Source organism: Pelmatolapia mariae, linkage group LG14 (genome assembly GCF_036321145.2).
Source record: "Pelmatolapia mariae isolate MD_Pm_ZW linkage group LG14, Pm_UMD_F_2, whole genome shotgun sequence".
Classification (NCBI taxonomy): Eukaryota; Metazoa; Chordata; class Actinopteri; order Cichliformes; family Cichlidae; genus Pelmatolapia; species Pelmatolapia mariae.
The window spans coordinates 35,913,344-35,928,251 of record NC_086239.1 but is presented as its reverse complement, the minus strand read 5'-3'; the positions used below and the strand labels follow the sequence as shown (position 1 = coordinate 35,928,251).

General features: G+C 43.6%; 1 protein-coding gene across 4 annotated transcripts in view; it reads right to left on the bottom strand.

The window, feature by feature from the left end:
- pak1 (p21 protein (Cdc42/Rac)-activated kinase 1) overlaps nucleotides 1-14,908 on the bottom strand; it is a 65,435-nt gene that overhangs the window by 37,522 nt on the left and 13,005 nt on the right. For all 4 annotated transcript variants that reach the window (XM_063493140.1, XM_063493142.1, XM_063493143.1 and 1 more), the window contains exon 2: nucleotides 11,728-11,783. The gene's annotated coding sequence lies outside the window, so the exon portion shown is untranslated. The remainder of the gene's footprint in view (nucleotides 1-11,727; nucleotides 11,784-14,908) is intronic.

Here is a 14,908-nt window from a genome sequence, read left to right as displayed (position 1 = left end):
ATTCATATCCTGCAGACTAACTTAACTTCAAACCAAGTTTTGAACTTAAGATTTAATGATAACAGAACTTTTTTCACTAAAACACAGGCGACTCCTCACAATGTGTAAAAAAACAAACGCATGTACATTTATCTGTGTATTTAGTTGCCTGTGTCAAGCAATGTCTGTGACACCAGGCTTGTAGATCAGGGCCTTTGTATATTTTTAGTGACGATAAAAAAGCTCATTTAATTACCATAATTACTGCTAGCTGAATCTAAAATAATTAGTAACTAAAGCTTGGCCTTAAATGCCGTGGAGTAAATGCTGAGTGCCCTGCAGGTATCGCTGCTGGAAGGACAGAAGTGGCCCGCTCAAGTCAATCTCATGTTTGACCTTTAAACTGTTTACTGGACGTTTCCCTGCCGCTCGCCTGTGATGTCACCTACACTGACTGACCACTGCCTGCAGCTAAAGTTTGGACAATCTGGATTTTAATCTGCCCCACACTGTGCTGAGTTTGGGTCCTCTCCTCCTGTGGTTTCTTACTTCTCTGAGTGGTGTGGGGGGATTATTCAGGCCTGGCAGAGGTATGCAGCATCGGTCTGCTCTTGTTTAGTTATTTGACTGTGGTCAGGCTGGATATTCTGGGTGCTGTAATGACGCTGGTGTTGCATGATAACCCACGGCGTATTTTTCCAGACCCTAAACAGCAAAGTAACAGCAGAGCAAAGCCTAAATGACGGAGTACGTCAGTTTACACAGCCACGTTTAACGCAGCAGTCACAGCTGGGTGGCTGTGGTTGGGATGTGCTGCTTTGTACGTGACATTACATACAGACTAATGTGAATCCAGGACTGAGCCACATCTCTAAAAAATCCACTTTAGCTGGATTTCAAACCACCAGAATGTGGCTGAAGTTTCCATGTGGTTTTTACAGACGTCCAGATAAAAGAAACATGACTCCAATCTGAAAAAACTGATTTGGGACAACAGAGCAAAGCGTTCTACACGAGTGGAAGCAGCAGGGCCTTAATTCAATCGCGTGTTTTTGCTGTTATACTGAAAAATCACAGCGGGCTCTTTTAATGCGACATTTAACACGATTTAGCCAAAAAAACCACACGTCAAACCCCAAAACATGGGTTTAATATTTCATTCAAATGACTTTAAATACTTTTCACACACACACAACAGCCATGAACCTTCCAAACTTTACCTGACATAGAGGTGTTTGCCAAATTACAAATGTCAGGTGTCACATGTGCTAAACCCAGATCTGCAAAAGGGGCAGCTACCACTTTAATTGTTGGGAGGCTGAAGTTACCACATTTGGACAAAAAGACTGTATAAAAGAGCCCCCAGGTTTGGAAAATCAAGCCTTACACTTGTGTTCTTTATAATGACCAGTAGGGGGTGACCTCACCTGTTTCCCCCCCCAAAAAAAGACTTTGGCTGTAGGGAGAACGACTAGCTTGAAGTTACCATCCAATACTGGTGAGCTCAGTCAGCAAACTAGATATCAGCTAGTCAGTGTAAAGTAAAGTATATCATCGTGTTAGTTCTTACTGTCGTTTTAATGCTATATGAGTACAGAAGCAGCTCAGATATATAGAGGGACATGTTGGAACAGTTTGAAAACATGAGGCTTTGAGGAAAAAACTTAACACTCGGCAATGCCTTTGCTTCCAGGTCTCACTTCCTCTCTTCCTATATCTGCGCTTTTGTGGTGGTATTGTCTGAGTGCAATCAGAATAGAGCACAGCACCCTCTTTGCAACACATAGCGACCTCCAGCGACCCCCGCCCAGGAGGTTGTGGAATATGTATTTTTCCCTAGTGACCAGCGGTTGCCATGGGATCACCAACCAGTCTGTAGGACTGTGTGGGTCACAAACATCCTGCATGTCTCATAATTTGGTAGATGACTGAAACTAAACGGTCAAGAGGTCCAGTGATTCCAGTTAGTGGAGGTGGAGCTTAGCAGAGAGCAACATCTGTCAATCAAAGCAGCCACGCCCCAAAAGTTACGTTGTAAGCCTTGAATAAATCAGAATAGAAGACTTACAATAAAATCCTCCCACCGTGCAGATATGAAGGAGGAAACTATCGACAGAGGCCTAAGCTGTTCTGTGCATCAGCGTGCGGACATCTTTATTTCTATTGTAAAGACGTAATAAGGGGATCGATTTGGAGCCTCAAGTGGCCATTAGAGGAACTGCAGTTTTTAAAGTTGCTGCTCAGTCCCGGGCAGATTATCCAAAAAGTTCATGTGAGAAAGCAGATTTTGGGATCATTACCTTAAAATATCAATATTTCAGTAGTGACTCTTCCCCCATGCTGCCTGCCTTCACACATCCACACACACACAGGATGTGATTAACTATCCATCCACCTGACTCTGTGTGTGTGTGTGTGTGTGTGGAGTACATAGATTATTCAGGTTATTGTAAGCAAGGCATTACATCCCAAAACCCCACCCTCCCTCCTTCTCCCAACACACACACACACACACTGTGGCCTCAGTTGGCCCTGAAGCAATATGCTGAGGCGGGGCTGCACAGATGGCGGTATGGAGCAGGTTGTGTGTGTGTGTGTGTGTGTGTGTGTGTGTGAGGGAGGATCTGTGCTGACTTAAAAAACATCCATAATCAATTTGGTCTTTTACCCACTGAGATCATTCAGACGGTCTCTCCTCGCTCTGCCCCGCCTCTGATCGTTTATATTTCAGTGATTCAGTGACTGATGGAGGTGCTGATCAGGAGGTGAGGCGGGCCGTCCACTAATCACAGACCGTTCGATCCCCAGCTCCTCTATGTCCACACATCCAAGAGTCCCTGCTGCATGTCCGCTCACTGCTATACTCGTTCTCATTCCTCAAATACTGCAGAGGCTGCAGCTTTTCTTGTGTTTTAAAATAAACACACTCTTTGTCAGCCTTTAAAGTCAAAATCAAGCCTTCGTAAAAAATCCACAATACCAAAAAAAAACTGAGGAAGAATCAGACTCAGAAGAAAGGAGGAGGGGGAGGAAGAGGAGGAGGCCATTAATCACCTCAGAGAGTTGACTGGCTGGAAAATGACCAGTTAAACAAGTATCAACCAGCCCTTCAAAGACTCTGGAGGTTTGGAGGTTGACTGACATGAGAAAAGATCAGCTCAGGCTTTACTGGACAAACTGGGTCGTGATCGTGGTCTCGCCTGCACTCACTGTCAGACCGAACCAGCGTCACAGTCTCTCTGCTTTTTCTCTGTCACGTAACTCTGACCTTTATCAGAGAAGACTTTCAAAATAAAACAATTCAACTCATGATCGTGACATTTTCTGGTAGACAGTTATTTTACAGACACATATTTATAACATCCAGAATATCCACTTGTTTTTATTTGTTTATCACTGCAAAAAAAAATTTTTATAATTCACGTCTTAAAGGTTTCTGTTACACTCAGCTGTAATCATCCGATTTAATGCAACACATAAAAAAAGAAAACTCAAACTGTCTGTTTCATCTCTCGTGTCTTTCTGTTCTTGTAGTTTTTATTTTGGTTTCAGCTTTACTTGGTTTTCACGGCGCACCGGTCCTGTCACTTTGACTTCAGATTAAATGGTTCACTATGACTCCAGAGATAAATCAGAGTTTCACATAAGGTTGGGAGGAAAATGATCTAATCAAAGACAAAAATCTAGCCTCAGATTCATGTGCTGCACTTCTTTACATTTTTAAAATCACACGGTGTAACAGAGCAGAAGAGAATCACTCTCAAGCCTTTCAGTGTGGACCTAAAGCAAAGGACCAGGATGTTTTTATAGTGAGGACTCCAAACCACACAGCGACACATTAATGACTAACCTCGTGTTGTGGATAGATGATCTAAGATGTTCTCTTGACTGCCATTTGGTCCATTTTCAGTCTGTTTTTACTCCCATATGACGGCATTTTTCTGCACATCAAGGACCCTCAACATGAACTTTCACTTTTTTTTAACTTTTAGTGTTTGTTTAACTTAAGGAAAGGGCTGTGTGGACCTGAAAATTAATGACAGCAGACCTACCAAAAGAAAACAAAGGTGAACATTTTCATGATATAACAGTAAAAATAATAAGTCTGAGTCTGCAGCTTCTGATATGCCAGAAGTTTCTGATTTTCTGAATAAAGAATACTTTTTAACTCTTCAGAAAAAACATCACTTTGTGTTTTTTCTGCACTGATATATGTCTGCATTTGTCTTACTATTTATTTTAACAAAAATGAAAGTAATTGGTATAAAAGAATAAAAACTTGGGCTTTCTGTAACAGTCAGTAACATAGTAACAGTCTGAGCTTGTGTTTGTACACTGAAATAAAAGTTATCTCAAGACTCAGAGTCAAACTGAGGGTTTCTGCATGTGTGTGTGTGTGTGTGTGTGTGTGTGTGTGTGTGTGTGTGTGTGTGTGTGTGTGTGTGTGTGTGTGTGTGTGTAACTTTATTGGATTTTGTAGGGTGTGTTTTGGCATGCCACATAAACCGTCTTTGGAGTCCTTGTTGTTGGGGATTATTCTTTAGTTGAATGTCCTCGATCGTTAGTCACACACACACACACACACACACACACACACACACACACACCTCTACATAATCAATACTGACATGGATTACAAGGTCACATTAAGACCCCCAGCAGGGAGACCTGCTATCTCTGACCTTAACACCACACATGGTTCCACCCGCCACAACTTTCTGTGTGTTTCCTCCAGCTCTGCAGCACCTCTGCTTCAGTAAAACTGACATTAGTAGATTAATCAATACCATTCGACACGTAGAAGAGGAGGTTTGATGATAGTGTTCAAAGCTTTTGGGAGGTTTACTGTTTGTTTGATAAAGAAGCTCCAGCTCATGTACCTGTTAGAGCTGCAGGCAGGTCACATCAACAGTATTAAAACAATATTACTGAAATCTGCACTCCTATTCCTCACAAACTGGAAACAGCAGAGAAACAAACATTATTTAAACTGTTAATTTTGACACACACAAAGGTGTTTTTACCAGATGTTTCAATCAGCTGTCTGATCTCGAATAACCTCAACCATTTATTTTTACTGGATTATATATTGTATATATAAATATATTCTGGTAATATTGCTGCATAGCCTTCATACACATACTGGCTTCACATACAGACCTCAGCAAACCAAGCTGCCAGCTATTACACCATTTAGTCAGATTAAAATAATCAAGATTTAATCTTTTGTGGTCCCGGGCTTTGAGTTTGACACGAGTCCAAAACGGTTGTTAAAGTGTAAACTGTAGGGAAATATATGTGTTCCCGTCTTTGTTCTACAGATACCTGTAGCTGTGAGTCACCGTCTGATGGATCGACCGTCTGAGGTCAGTTTGGTTTTATGGGAAAAGTGGGCGGCTGGAGGAGGAACAAACAGGAAGAAACTATCACACCGTCAGAGGCCTTAAAGATAAAGCTAAGAAACAGGAGTCTGCAGCCATGGACTGCATGAGAAAAATGCACTTTTTAGTCTTCATGGGCGCTGGCTGTGAATGCATTATCAGCAATCAATACTGATGAAGCAGTATTGATTGCTGTCACAGAAGAACGTGGAGGTAAAGTTGGTTTACAGTTAACACAAAGCAGAAGAAAGAGGATGAGGAGGGGAAGAGCACGACAGAAGTCCGACTCTGTCTGACATCATAGCAGAGGTGTGAATCAGAGAGGCTGTCGCTGGTCAGTGTCGACTCACTGGCTGAGACTGAATGGCTGTTCAAAGCAAACTCTGTCAGCTTTACGAGCTGGAAGAAACTACAAGACACGAGGGAAGAGATGGGACAGAAGGACATGCGCGTGAATATGACTGACTGATGATGGGTGACGGCGGTGATGCTGGCCGGTGAGTTGCTTAATGAGAAATCTGAACTGTGTGGGTCTGAACTCCTCAAATATGATTTGTGAAGGAGGTAACTTTGCAGTCAGAGTAGCTCCAGCAGAGCGAGAGCCTTTCAGGTCAGTTTCAGTCCCAATGAAACTTTCATTCACATCATATCAATAATTTAACCTTGTGCAGATACTTCAGCATTAGGTTACAGCGCATCAGATACATGCTTCAGTTAAATCTCTTTCTTTCAGCTGTACTGTGACTATTTGCCAAGCATTTTGAGATGAATAAATACCCGAGTGTTTAATCATCTGCCTCAGCAGTGAGTTGCACATCCTGTGGTAGAACTCAGCCATCTTTGACTGCCTCGGCGAGCAGCAGAGAAAACGCGTCAGCCAAGAGTTTGTCCACGGCAACATAAACGTATTATTTATAATTGTCACCAGTGGTATTGTTTTCATTTAAGAACGCGTAGGTGCTCGCATACACAGCGCTGTGCTATCACCACAAACACGATCAAACTCTGTGGGAAACTCTTATTTTTTGACTCTATGGACTCTGATGTGATGCTGGTGCCCACTGTAGAACCAGTTTAAAGCTTAAAACTAAAATAAAAAACTGGTGTTGGTGTCAAAAGGGTGGAACCAGCAGTCTACCATTAAATCTTTGGGCCCAAAGTCAAACACACTGACACCAGTGGAGACAAACTGAACTACGATTGGCGGACGCAGCCCACAGATTCTGCCTGCTGTGATTTTCCTCCAATGGAAATGACCTCAACTTCTGTTAGTAGCACTGCGTAATAATCAGTTCTGATTCATGTAGAAATGCAGGCTGACTCTGTGCACAGCACCACGTTGGCGGAAATGAAATAGAAGATGTGAAGTGACACAGCTGACTAATAATACAGCAACAGAATGAGCAGAGAGGAAGAAGAGGGCAACGACAGGGCTGAAGCTCCGAGAGCCAAAGTGAAGACAGCCTCAAAACGCTGGCGTAAAGCATCGGATGCAATCCCAGGGTGCACTGCAGCACCTTCAGTGGAAAGTCCATCCTCTAATGACGAGGCTTAATGCACACACACTATAAATTCAGTCAATACCTCAGATACACACTGCACCTCTTACTGTACCATGACTAATATTAGCACACACACCGGAAAACATGATGTGAGGCATAAACATGATGGATACATCACACACACACACACACCTACACACACACACACACACACACACCCTGCAGTGGAGATAAATCAGTCGTGACGTCCAGTAGATTAGAGTCCAAAGAAGGCAGCTTCTGCTGGTCAATACAAAGCTGTGTGTGTGTGTGTGTGTGTGTGTGTGTGTGTGTGTGTGTGTGTGTGTGTGTGTGTGTGTGTGTGTGTGTGTGTGTGTGTGTGTGTGTATGTTTCACAGTGGGTGGAGAGTGTATTCATTCCTATTTATAAACAGACAGCAAATGTTTTCTCTCCATTCTCTTAGTGTTTGCTTTTTTCACAGAATAAACTCAATGACACAGCGAGCCGTCTCCCTCTATGTCCCTCACAGGCTCTCTTACTTTGCAGCCCACATCTTTCTCTGCTTCACACGGCTTCATCAAACATGTCAACACCACAAACAAAAAATCCCAGTAAAGGTTCACTCTGACTTTCCACTTCACGCAAGTCAAAAAACTGTGGACAAACAGAATCATGCTGCGAAGTGTATTTTACGTATACGGGACACTAAAATCATTTTTAGTTGTAACTGTTGTTGCAGATTATAGTATGTCTGTAAACTTTAATTTTCACTTTAATACTGTAATTTTACAGGATCAAACATGAAAGAATAGCAGAAGCATGGACGACAGCCTCAGTTTCTCCCTCTTTGTCACGCTTTTCTTGTCTTTTTCTTCTCCTGACTTCAGTCGTCGCTGCGTTAAATCTGGCTGGAGAGTTTTCTGCTTGAAGCTACTTATCATGTGAATGTGTGTCTGTGTGTGTGTGAGCATGTTTTCATATCTTTGTGGGGACCAAAAGCCTGGTCCCCACAAGTTTGAAGGCATTTTTGAGACTCAAAACGTGCTTTTAGTGTCAGGGTTATGGTTAAGGGTTAGGGAAAGAATTATGTCAATGCGATGTCCCCAAGATATGAATACCCGACATATGTGTGTGTGTGTGTGTAAGAAATCATTTGTGAAGAAAGATTTTTAAAAGGACTGGATGAAAAGAAGACTTAGGGAGGAATGTGTCCAGCCTGAAGGATCCAACAAAGAGCATGAAAAGAGAGGAGCAAGACAAAAAAAGGAGTACAAAACAGGGAGGGAGGGGGGGGAGTAAGAGAGACACTACAGAGGGGGAAGGGGTAAGTGGGGGTCAGAGGAAAATAAAGAGGGGAGGATCAAACAGGACAGAGATCCGAGCACAAAACCGGGAGAATTTACACAAAACCATTTCTCAGTGGAAAAACTCGGCGAGTTCACGCTCTCGCTCCCTCACGGTGTGATGAACTGCTTTCGCCCTCTTCATCTTTCCACTGCTATCGGCTTTTATCTTCTACCATCCATCACCTTGTTTTCATCTTATTTTTTTCATCTGAAACAAGAAATTAATGAAATGCCGCCAGAAATGTAACAAGTCCTTTCCCCGAACATGAATTTTGGTCACATTTGAAACATATTTCTCTTGATTTGCTGCTTTGTTTGGTTTTAAAACATGTAAACCAATCTAATGTTTGGGTTTTGGACACCACCTCACCACCACATTTAGACCAAATTCTGACACATTACTAAACAATTAAGTTAAGCCGGTCTTCACTGATCCTCGCAAGGAAATTCATTCAGTGCATTTAATCCTCCCTCAGTCTGAGGAGCAGTGGGAGGCCACTGAGGAGCGTACGGGGTTAAACTCCAGCGCTAAGTGAGTGCCTTTGTCATGGGAGAATCAAACCTAGCTTTGTTTTAGCATGCATTTGATGGCGGGAAAAATAATCACTCAAAGCAAACCTGTGCATGAATGGTGCCCCTTTGACCAGATTTAATCCCAGGACTTTTTCACTGAGTCACCACACTGAAGGACCAATCCAGGAAAAGTACGGCTGCAGCCCTTCAGTCAGTGTCCAAACCAAGTTGAGACCTTGTTATGTCAATGATATGTTCACAAAGATGTGATGAGCATCAGCCCAAAGCAGGACTCTACAAGACTAGCTTTGCATAATCAACAGTTCAAAATAACCCCTATTTATTTCATTCTGCGCCTTGATGCAGCTGCTTAGTTCAGTTGTTTTAGCTCCTCCCCCTTTAAGTTTAGCTGCCCCTCAAAAATAAAAACCAAATTAGGGATGTCCGCTCTCACTGACGTCATACAGATCCAAACAGAGCAGCCAAATGTAACCTTTGGCCGTGTTTACAGGAACATCCGCCACTCCAACAGTACAAATGTGACAGAAAATAGAGAAAACACAGCAGGTCCCATTTAAAACAAGTGCAAAATCAGACGACACTAAAATACCCAGGACCCCTACACTTCACAGAGTACAGTTCGTATCAGGACAGATTCAGGAAGATTTTACTCTGTTACCCTTTCAGCCACCCCTTTTTTGTAAGCCTATACTTCTAATACTCACACAGAGCTTGCACACACACACACACACACACACGCACAGAATGATGCAGTGCATAAAAAATGCATGGCAAACCCGCCGAGTCGCTCTCATCAGCACAGTAACCCCACCCTATTACCATCCCCCCTTTTCTCCACCTAAACACAGCACACACACAGGTGTGCTGATGGGGGGCAGGGGGTCTGTCTCCATCCCTGACATACCAGCTGTGTAACTCCGCCCCTGCCAATGCAATAAATAATGAAGGGTGCAGTGCACGCTGGGAGCCGTCAGACCAGAAATGCAGAATCCCGTTACAGCCAACTTACATAATGTGAAGTCCTCTGGTTTCCCTCAGTGAACCACAGCTGCAAACACTGATGCACTGCTCAAACATCTTCTTTGTGACAAACGACCTCATGAACATCGTGCCTGCAGGCTAACCTGCACCAGAATGGGAGTTACTAAGGAAACAGTTTCTGTTTCAAATAATAATGTCCGGCTTTATGTTTGAATTTAGCCAGAAGTGCTGCAGAGGTGGACCGACACCCGACCTGGACGGCACCTGGCGTGCTCTCACTCGCTCTCTCTAAGACTGCTGCTGTCTCTGGAAGTCTCACTAGTATACACAGGCAGGCTTCAAACGTGAACCTACAGGTATGCAAACATGTAGCGCTGGCTAAAGATGCAGAACTGCATCCACTCAGGGAACAGAAGACACAGTGGTGTTAACATTAACAACGTGAATCACTGGGATCCTCAGACAAACAAAGCTAACTCTCACATATCAGATGGAGTGGGGCTCGGGTGGAGCGGAGGGAGTAAAAACCTCTGACAGCTGTTTGGAGCTCAGGACTCCTGAACATGTGGAACGAATGATTTAACATGCGACAGCTCACCTGTCTCAGCTGTGGAAAGCAGACTGTGACTTTCTATTAACACCTGACTGATTCTCTCTCTCAGCTTCAGGAATAACTGATCGAATAACTGACGGAGCCACTGCTGCTGTGTCACGTGCAAACTCGCTCAATCTGGGGACGCGTATGGATCCCGAGAAGCTGCAGGGATTTAATAATTTCAGAAAGCTGGAACCAAGAAACGGCTTCTTCTCCTGTTAACACTTTTTCATGCCAGGGTTAGGCTCCATTCACTGCCACTGATAACCTCTTGCACACAGACCCGTGCACTAAGCGCTGTATCCGTGTATCCCAAATTATCCAAAGAGTCGCATATATGCCTCCACCTGCTTGCTTAAATTTCACAGTCTCGCTCTTTACTGCATCTTCACAGTGAGCTGAAGTGGTGAAACAAAAGCTATGACAGCAGGTAATTCATTCAGCATCCAACACGCATGTGTGTGCGTGTGTGTGCACAGAGATTAGCTGCACACACTCCCTGAGTCTGGTTGTGTGTTCTCTGTTTGCTCCGTCAGTTGGAATTGTGTTTAGGGTGTGGACCGTGTGCACAGACTGTGTTTCACAGACAATCTGGCAGCCTGGTTAATGGAAAAGCATACAAAACTTACAGATGCTTCTACTCTAGTGATTCATAATAAAGTTTAAGGGTCACACACGTTATCGGGAAAAACGGCAAACCAGGATACCACCTGGGAAAAACAGGAATATTGGCAGTAATTCTAATTGGTGCTGAAACATGGAAAAAACCTGATGTTAAGACTAAAAAAATCTGTTTCAATCTCTGCCTTGAAAAAACAAAGCATATATACAGCCAAATCACAACAGCAGAGCCTACAATGACACTGAGAAAACCACAACAATCAAACAGCCTCTGTGTGCAAACACTTGGTGACAGTGGGAAGTAAAAACTCCCTTTTAACAGGAAGAAACTTTTGGCAGAACCAGGTGTACTATTAAGGTGATGCACATTTCTGGCTAAGTCCCTGAGAGTATATCCGTGGACCAAGGTGACAACAGTAAAATGAGCTGCTTGGTGTCTAAAATATGAACGCTGTAGTGATTTAAAGAACAAAGATTGGACACAAGAGGAGAGAAAGCCACTAAAACAAAGAGAGTGATGATTTAGAAGGGAAAACTGCAGCCACATCACTGCTGGAGCAAAAGGACAAAATACATCTGAGCCAAGAACAGGACGATATGAGACCTACAGTCAAATATGCTTCCTCGAGTGCGTAAATCCATCCTGTTGTGAAGCATTAAAGTGGTGGAAATCCATCCAATCCTCACTTAAAATCAATCAGGAATTACTAATATCTATGAGGAGAACTGATAATCGCACTGGCATCAATAAAATCCTATCAGCAGAGTTCAAACCAGCCACGCTTACCTGTTAACGTGATGTGTGGCTCGCTCCGGTCACAGAAAGGCAGAGACTCCTGCAGCCTGCACACAAACAGAGAGAGCGCCGTTAACGCTGGCCGTCACATGTCGTCCTTTTAAATGAGCCACAACTTATTAACTGTCATTTCACTCATCCCACCTGCTCAGAAAGAAGGCAGAGTTAAATCTATCAATGACCGCCACACGGCTCATAATCCTCTTATTAACAACGCTGTCAGACTTTGACAGAGCTCATCATCAGGGTGCAAAAGGTGAGCAGGCCAGCAGTGGCAGTACTTCTGGCTTATTAGTGTTTTATGACGCTAAATTCAATCTCATCTCCACAGTCCTGAAGTCAACAGAGCGGAAAGAGAAGGAAATGACTGCGACAGCACTTTAATGTCACCAAGGAACATGAATGACGTGACACGAGACGAAATTAGAGTAAAAGATTTTCAGCAGTTTGGTGGGAAATGATGAGCAATCTGTTGAAAAGCAGAAGAACCTTGAGTTTATGAAGAGGTGTAACGATGTAGTTCAATATTAACTGTGTTTTCAGCCCTTTCACTTTACACCAGAAAAGCCTTCAGACCTTAAATGTGGGAATATTTCAGACGAGTATGCGTCTAATTGTTTGTGCTCATTTCCAGTTCCATATTTGTATTCTTGGGACTCCATTCAAGAGGATTTCTTATATCTTATTCTGGGCCTTGGTTCAGCCCCTCAGTTCAGACTTTGCAGTACTGTGGCAGAGTTTACAGTGATGCACTGTGTTGGGCTGATTAAATCTAGCTTACTGTTACTGGGATACATCAAGATAACAGACATCAGTTTATACTGGACGCTGCTCATTAGATTCACTGAATTCTTCCTTTTATTCAGGCTTTATAGTGTCTAAGGTTGGAAATCAGCCTATATCTCATGAAACACGGAATCCAGTTGACAGCACAGGTCAGCTGATTGCAGCCGGAAGATAAAAAAGGATAATGTGATTTATTTCTAGTAATTTTCCCCCATGCTGCACCGCTACACCTGCCAAACTTTAACCCCCCTCAGACGTGTCGTTCCCCCATGCCGGGGGTTAACGTGGGCCAGAACGGCCACTGGGCTTGCACTAAGTTGACATAAACGATGCACAGGTGTGGACAGGTGCTTCTCTTTCCTTTTACTCCATCTTTCAGCAGATGGAGTCCACATGGCATCACACAAACACAGTGCAGGCTTTTAGAGAACAGGACGCCATTTGTGTGCACGCAGGAAGGACAAACAAAAGGAGGTCAACCCTGCAGCTGTTCACACATTCACACCTTACTGTGAGAAAACACACACACACACACACACAGTGTAATGGAATGGCAGCAGTCAGAAGGTCATACCCATGCAGCTCTAGATTACAGCTTATTAAGGTGTTTCTAATCTCTGATTAATGCAACATGCAGCCACCTGCATACGTGGCTGTGCCAGCTGGACGGCGTAAGCTGTTGCTAATCATGCACATACATCCCCTCACTAAGCTACAGGTACAGGTGAGCTGGAGTTTCCTCCCAATAACATGCGGCTTATTGTCCAATGGTTTTATCTGGGCTAACTTATAGCAGCAGGTTCAAACCAGGTGACTGACCAGAGAGCTGGAGGGACATAAAACAGAGGACATGCAGTGGCCTGGTGTGAATTTGAGCAGCAGTAATATAAAAGCAGGAAAGAGCTGACTGAAAGCCACTCATCAGGTTTCTTTATATCAGCAACCTTTAACACCCAAAGAGCCATTTGGACCCGGTTTCCACGCAAAAGAAAACACTGGGAGCCGCAAATACTTTTTGACATCTAAAATGAAGATAACACTGTATATATTGTTTTTTACCTTTATGCTTTGTGTGAACAACTAAGGTGTGTTGCTTATGAAATCCATGAAGTGCTACAGATAAAATAACATTTTATTTATGTAATAACACATTTTGAACTCTTAAAGAAATATAACAAAAGGAAAGACACCCAGCTGAACTAAAATGATCCATGTAGCAAACAAAAACTGTTATATCGCCTTTGGGTTTTTGGAGCCTTGACCTTTTAAAGAATAATTGGAAAAAAGCACTATGCTGCTAAAAGGTGAAAAATAGATATTTGCAAAATTCTGCCTAAATATGTATTTTACCTGGTTAATGTGTGTGGCGGGGCGTGGTCTGCAGCGCCGCTGCAGGGGAGGCGGACGCACCTGAGCGGTACCCGCAACCACGCCTCGCCGCCTTAACGTCTGTGCCATCTATGCTGTTGTGTTGGTGTGTGTCGGGCTGTGAGCTGCAAAGCTACAGCCAGCTGTATGCGTCAGCAACCGTGTGTAAAAAGTGGTCAATAAAGAGATGCTGAAAAGCGTGTTCATGGAAACATCGTCGGGTCTGCCGTGGTATGTTTACAATGGGACTTCTGCTCCTGAACCTCTGCGCACAGCGTCTGCAAATCGGGGCTGTACCAAGTCACTTTCATCTTTACGCAGGACTGTAAGCTGTCATCTGTGAGCCGTGAGCGGTGTTTGTTTTTAACATAGTTCACGGTGGAGAACAGCTGCTGACATAATGTGGATCCGAAGATCCATAATTGGCCTACCTGGGATTGATAGTCTTGATAAATGCAGGCGTTTCGGCGGGTACACCGGCTTCCGCGAGTGTGACACTTATTTTGAGCGATGAAAAAATAATAGAATATAATTTTATTTTTGCACGGTGGCACGGTGGTTAGCACTGTTGCCGCACAGCAAGAAGGTCCTGAGTTCAATTCCAACATCAGACCGGGGTCTTTCTGTGTGGAGTTTGCATGTTCTCCCCGTGTTTGCGTGGGTTCCCTCCGGGTACTCCGGCTTCCTCCCACCGTCCAAAGACATGCAGCTTGTGGGGATAGGTTAATTGGATAATCCAAATTGCCACTAGGTGTGAATGTGTGAGTGAATGTGAGTGTGAATGGTTGTCTGTCCCTGTGTGTTAGCCCTGCGACAGACTGGCGACCTGTCCAGGGCGTACCCCGCCTCTCGCCCTATGACAGCTGGGATAGGCTCCAGCGCCCCCCGCGACCCTGAAAAGGATAAGCGGAAGCGAATGGATGGATGGATGGATGGAATTTTATTTTTATATTTCAATATCACAATAATCTTCCAATTTAGAACTACAAGTTAAAAAAGAACTAACATAAATAAAATA